Source organism: Dendrobates tinctorius, unplaced genomic scaffold, assembly GCF_039654945.1.
Source record: "Dendrobates tinctorius isolate UK_male_01 unplaced genomic scaffold, ASM3965494v1 ptg000086l, whole genome shotgun sequence".
NCBI classification, from domain to species: domain Eukaryota; kingdom Metazoa; phylum Chordata; class Amphibia; order Anura; family Dendrobatidae; genus Dendrobates; species Dendrobates tinctorius.
The window spans coordinates 26,997,938-27,004,911 of record NW_027361754.1 but is presented as its reverse complement, the minus strand read 5'-3'; positions in this window follow the sequence as shown (position 1 = coordinate 27,004,911).

The window sequence follows — 6,974 nt, the reverse complement described above, 5'->3', positions numbered from 1 at the left end:
GGGTCCTGTAACATCTGCTCATCTCCAGATGTGAGCACGGCAATGTCTCCTGCTTTGTCTACATTCCCACTACTTGTAGTGGAAATGTGGACAGAGCAGGAGACATTGCCTGACTCACCTCTAGGGAGAAGCTGCTGTTACAGAACCCCAGTAACACAGGAACAAGTGTGGGTTGTGCAGACGGCATTTCAGAGCAGCAACTGGCGTGGTTGGAAGTCAGAGGAAATACTCGAAACAGAGTGAAGACAGAGGCCTAATTGGAGTACGTTGACAGTTAGTAGTAGTCTAGAAACAATCGCAAACTGCCACCAAGTAGGCCTCGGCCTACTACCTGATTTTCCCTGAGCTCCAACACCGCCAGTTGGGCTCAGAAGTGCTGTCTGCACAGACAAAACACTCGCTCATGTGTAAGTGGGGTTCGGTAACGTCAGCTGATCCCCTGCTGTGTGTACGGCAAAGTGTCCTGCTCCCTCCACAGTCAAACAACCTCAGATTTACACCTGGCTCCAAGTAGGCCTCGGCCTGCACCGATTGTCCCTGGGTTCCAACAACGCTAGTTGGTGCTCGGAAGTGCTGTCCACACAGAAAAACACACTCGTTCATGTGAAAGTGGGGTTCGGTAACGTCAGCTGATCCCCTGCTGTGTGGAGGGCAAAGTGCTGCTGCCTCCAAATTGTAACTACTTCAGATTTAAACATTCTCTGATTTGGCCTCTGTCTCCACTCTGTCTCTAGTATTTCCCCTGACCTCCAGCACCGCCAGTTCCTGCTCACAGTTGCCGTCCGCGCATTCCACACGTGTTCCTGTGTTACTGGGGTTCTGTAACGTCAGCAGATCCCCCAATGTGTGTCCGCCACTGTCTCCTGCGCTGTCCACCTTCCCACTGCAAGCGGTGGGAATGTGGACAGAGCAGGAGACAGTGGCAGACACACATCAGGGGCTCTGCTGACATTACAGAACCCCAGTAACACAGGAACACGTGTGGATTGGGCAGACGGCTGCTGTACGCATAAACTGGCGGTGTTGGTGGTCACGTGAAATCCTGGAAACAGAGTGGAGACAGATGCCTAATTGGAGCACGTTGACAGTCTGTTGTAGCCTACAAACAATAAAAAACTGCCACCAAGTAGGCCTCGGCCTGCACCATGATTGTCCCTGGGCTCCAACAACGCCAGTTGGTGCTCGGCAGTGTCTTTGGCACGGGTACTCCCTGTTGCCCAGCCTGTTTTCAGCACGCCTGCTGTTTCCGGGTAGTGTCAAGGTCACTATGCCACCAATCCGTTGTCCTGTCGTCTTGCGGCCGGGTTAGCCGACTCTACGGTGCCTGCAGTTTAGGTGACTCCTATGTGGGCTGCGGGAACTGGCACTGAAGGCTGGATCTGTAGTGCCAATGGGACATGGACCCCCTGTAGGACTGTGGGTTTCGGTAACTGCGGCCAGCTTGCGGCCTGGCTACTTTGCTTTGAATGGGTACCTTCTGCTACCCACCCAGGTTCCAGCACTGTCTGCTGGTTCTCGCCAGAGCCTTTGGCCTAGGTGCCTCCACCTCGGTATCCGAAGTCCAGCACCGTCAGCTGTTCCTTGGTAGTGCTTTCTAGCACAGGTACCTAGTAACCGTGGTCCAGCACCGTCAGCTGTTCCTCGGTAGTGCCATTGGCTCTTGTAGCTTTTGCTACCCATCTGGGTTCCAGCACCGTCAGCTGGTTCTCGGCAGTGGCTTTGGCACGGGTACTCCCTGTTGCCCAGCCTGTTTTCAGCACGCCTGCTGTTTCCGGGTAGTGTCAAGGTCACTATGCCACCAATCCGTTGTCCTGTCGTCTTGCGGCCGTGTTAGCCGACGCTACGGTGTCTGCAGTTTAGGTGACTCCTATGTGGGCTGCGGGAACTGGCACTGAAGGCTGGATCCGTAGTGCCAATGGGACATGGACCCCCTGTAGGACTGTGGGTTTCGGTAACTGCGGCCGGCTTGCGGCCTGGCTACTTTGCTTTGAATGGGTACCTTCTGCTACCCACCCGGGTTCCAGCACTGTCTGCTGGTTCTCGCCAGAGCCTTTGGCCTAGGTGCCTCCATCTCAGTATCCGAGGTCCAGCACCGTCAGCTGGTCCTTGGTAGTGCTTTTTAGCACAGGTACCTTCTGCTTAGTAACCGTGGTCCAGCACCGTCAGTTGGTCCTCGGTAGTGCCATTGGCTCTTGTTCCTTCTGCTGCCACTACGGGTTCCAGTACTGTCAGCTGGTTCTCGTCAGTTTCTCAGCCTTCTTGTACCTTCTGCTACATTTCCAAGAACAAGCTTTTTGAAATTGTCTTTGGTAATCCTTATTGATCTCCATGACGACGACCCTGATGATGCGACCCTGAAGACCACACCAAAGAAGACCAGAAATATGACCCTAAATAATATGACCAAGAGGACAAAGAACATGAAGACAACCACCAAGATACAGAACAAAAGACAGAAGAACAAGAAGCAGAAGAAGCAAAAGCAGAAGAACAGAAAGCAGAAGAACATTAAGCATAAGACTAAAAATCAGCATAGAAGAAATCAAAATTATAAGCAGAAGAAGACTAAGCAGTAAATGGGGGTGAGTCCGTTCCTCCTCGTGGTGCCCCTGGAAAATGCCTGCTACTGCAGGCCAAACTGAACGCGGACAAATCCTGTTGTAAATCTTTTGTGACAGGCAGAACGTAAGGTGTAATCTTATAACTTTTATAGATAAGTACTACAGGAATGCCTGTCACCATAAGAAAATGAAGAAAAAGAAGAATAGGAAGAAGATGAAGAAATAGCATATGAAAATTAATAATAGCTGAATAAGAAGAATATGAAGAATGGAAAAAAAAAATAATGGGAAGAAGGTGAAGAAGAAGAAGATGAATAAGGTGAAGAAAAAGTTGATAAAAAAATGCTACTGCTGCGGATCATGAAGGAGAAAGTGTGGGAGAAGTACAAAAGAAGGTGAAGAGCATGGAAGTTGTGAAACATACATATCTGACAAAATATAAAAAAGTTAACATAGTCAATATCTTTTTAACTCCGAACGTCTTGAAAAAAAAAATTGGAATTAATGCTATGTCATGTGATTTGAATAAACCACTATGCCTTTAATGTCTCCTCCACCTCCCACAATACATTCTACATGATTCTTATTTGTTTTCAATTATGTAGAATTAGCCAACAAGGAAAAAAAGGGCTTTTTTTTAATTCCGATACCGGAAGTCCCATTGACTTGAATGGGACTTCTGGTATCGGAATCGGCGATACCCGATATTTTTTTCGTATCGGGCGATACCATCCGATACAATATTTTTGGGTATCGAACGGTATCGCTCAACACTAGTCATAACCTTTCAATAATAAAATGGGTTCACTTTATCATTATTTTCTATTATTATTCTGTATTTTGTGGGTACCACCATTAGTCCGGGTCACCATCTTCACACATCTTCACTTAAATTGATGTGTGTAAGTGGAGATATGCTTATGTGTATTCTGCACTCACCCGTTCCTTCTTTTTGACCTCAGGATTCTCGTGCCCTGATTCCTTGCTTCTGTTTGTCTCAAACCCACAGGAGATCTGTGCACCTTCTGCTGCCTGAATATTACATTGCCGCTTGTTTCTTACAGCCTTTATTAGTGGCGTTATCACATCCTGCCCTTTGGCCTCAATGTATTTGTGTTACTTTTCTTATGTTTTTTATTCAATTGGGGTTATTATGCTCCCTTCTCCTGAGCACCATCTTGTTGCTTTTTGGTGCTAACTCCGCATGCATTATTTCCACACTCACTTCACACCCTGTGGATCTGGTCTCATTTACTCACTGCCATGTCTAGCAGGTCTTTATCAAGGTTGTCATAGCCCTTTTTTTTGACATGTGCAGTCTAACCATTTCCTTCCCCCTGGTGCTTCTATTCCATAGCTGAGCCCTGACATGCGCAGTTTGTTTTTTTACTGCCCTCCTTCTGAACGCCCGCTCCCAGGATTTCAGTGAGCAGGTGCAAACTAGCTGACCCGTCACCAGCCTGTCATAGCTGAGCTCTGACATGCGCAGTCTGCCTTTTTTCAGCTTTTTTTTTTCCTTCTGAACGCTCGCTCCCAGGATTTTAGTGAGCAGGCGTGAACTGGCTAGGCCTGTTTCACATTTCTGTTTTTGACCATCAGTCAAAATCCACCTTTTTTGCAAAAAAAACGGATCCGCAATTTTTTTGGCGGATCCGTTTTTTTCCCCATTGACTTACATTACTGGCGGATCTTGACGGATGGCCATCCGTTGGATCCGTTTTTTTTCGGATCCGTCAATTTTTTTTGCATCCGCCGAGATGTCTGGACGAACCATGTAACGTTTTTTGTAGTGAAGGATCCGCATTTTTATACAGAGCATGCCCGGAGGAATGAAGTCAGGAGGAAATTTAACCCTGAAATCATTTCTGGCGGCCAGAGAAGAAAAAAAAACTGCTCTCCCTCTCCTTCTCCTTCCCGGGCAGCGGTTCATTTAAAATTCTTCATTCGGCGAATCCGTCAAAAAACGGATCCGGTGGCATCCGTTCACATCAGTTACGAACGGATCCGCTTTCCACCATTTTGGCGGATTTTAACTGACACAAAAAACTGAATTGTGAAACAGGCCTAACACGTCATCAGCCTGTAGCACTTCCTCTTTGATTATTGCCTGCTATCTGAAGCTGACTGTGCGCCGACGCTGATTGGTATGTTACCTATTAACCTCACACTTCTACACACCTTTTTCCCTCCCCTGTCTTGATTGACCGCTATTTAAAGACTGACTGACTGCTATACCTCTGACTTCCCTGACGAAGCTGCACCCAACAGCGATACGCGTGGGGCTCCCCACACCTCCCCTGTCCCGGGACCACCTTTTCTTGACGACCAGATCCCGACGTTCCATTTTGAACTACTCTTTATGGTGACCATTTCTTTACTTTCTACTATATACTGTGACATTTATCTCCAACTTTTTTCTTTTTTCTTTTCCACTTGCCCTCAATATTTTATTTGGGTCTAGATCTCCTAACCTTCCTCATATTGGATGGTTCCTTGCTCCCTCCTATATCAGGGCTATTTACAGGGCTCCTCAGATCTTATGGGGTCTTCCGGAGTGAGTGTTGGTATGATATCCCCTCTATTCTTATAATGGATGGTCACCTTGCTTATAGTACCTTTTGGTCTATGTATAAATAGAAATATTTTGAGTAAATAGGTACATTTCTCTGGGGACGCCCAGATTCGGGGTTGTTGGGTCATGCCCTATGTATTATTATGTACATTTTGGTGAATTTTGTGTAATTTTCCATAAGTGGTCTTTGCCTATCAGCATTTATTATTAGATCTGTTTGGGACATTTGGGGGTGTGCCTTTCTTTTTTAAATGTTTTTATTCTGTATACCTGTTTGTCTCTCAATAAAATTTATATGTATTGGTCACATACTTTATTGCTTTGGGTGTGCGCTTTACATGCTGGGCCCTTTTTTCCTTCCTTTGTTGATCATTGCTTTTGCCTTTGCATTGTGCAGCACCCCTCATTTATTTTCAATATTATTCTCCTGCCCCTTAGTAGTGCTCCCTAACCTTCTCTTTTTTCATGTTTCTGATACCGTATTTGTCATCTCTGAAAGTCGTCGTAAGGCGCTCCCAGCCTCTAAGTCCACTATTGCCCTTTGAATTTGTTCTGCAACTTTGGAGGCATATCGCGTTCAGGACAAACAGCCTCCTCCGGGACTGAGGGCTCACTCCACCCGGGCCGTGGGGGCCTTCTGGGCTGTTCATCACCAAGCTTCGGCCTTACAGATTTGCAAGGCCGCGACCTGGTCGTCTTTGCACACCTTTTGCGAGGTTTTGCATCTCGTCTGATGCAGGCCTGAGTAGGAAGGTGCTGCAGGTGGCAGTTACTCACCGACCGACCTAAGTCCATTTTCTTTTCTTTCTTTTCCCACCCTTGGCACTGCTTTGGGATGTCCCACGGTTACCTGTGTCCCCGAATGGAGCGATTAAAGAAAGAGGGATTTTTTTGTACTCACCGTAAAATCTCTTTCTTGGAGCAAGGGAGTGTGCTGGAGTTGGGGAACACAGCACACTCCCTAACTAACTGTTTGTACCGTGTTTGGGCTTACGTGCCTTGGTTGTTGCGTTACTGCTGGGGAGGAGCTCTCAACTCCAATCAAAGCCTCAGCATTGTGTTTCGGGCGGTGCACAGAAACTTAATAAGAGGCAATCAAAACGATCAGGGCGCAAAAAAACAAACAAAAAGCAAGCCCTCACACAGCTCAATGTCTCGATATGGCTCTTAAAATAAGGGGAGGAAAAAAAACAAAAATTAAAAAATGAAAATTTGCCAAGTCTTTAAGGGGTTCATCCTATACCACCAGCTAAATATTGTTTCTGTTGACCGGTTCCTCTAAAGATAATATTCAAGTCCTTGACAACCCCTTTATAATTCTGAGCCAACTGATGGTAGGCAGGATTCAGACTGTGCGGTAAGTGGGTGCAGCCTGCTCCTGTGGTCAGTGGGTGCTGGAGTCCTGTACTAAGAAGTCAAGAAAGTCGAATGCATAATATAAATTGGAAGCAAAAGCGTCCTGAAGTTCCCGTCTTGATCACGTCTGCTGTGGAGGAAGCTACCATCCCGCTAGTGTCGAGTTAATGTACATTTCTATTTTACATTTGTTCTCTCTGGTTCCAGTATTACTTAATTTACCGTGAAAATAACACAGTATCGATTTGTTACACAGGGATGGGATCATTACAATGCGATATTTTACCTATCTCCACCAGTAAATGAATTAATCCCGGATGGTATAATTTAATATTGGCGACTTGCAAGTTAAATGGAAAACTTATAAAATAACTGCGAGGATGCAACCGGGTGATGATAGCGGCGTATTTATGGTACGAGAGAGGAAATCGTATTTTCTTCTACTAATGTATTCTGCTCCCAGATTTGTCATAATGGATGAGCTG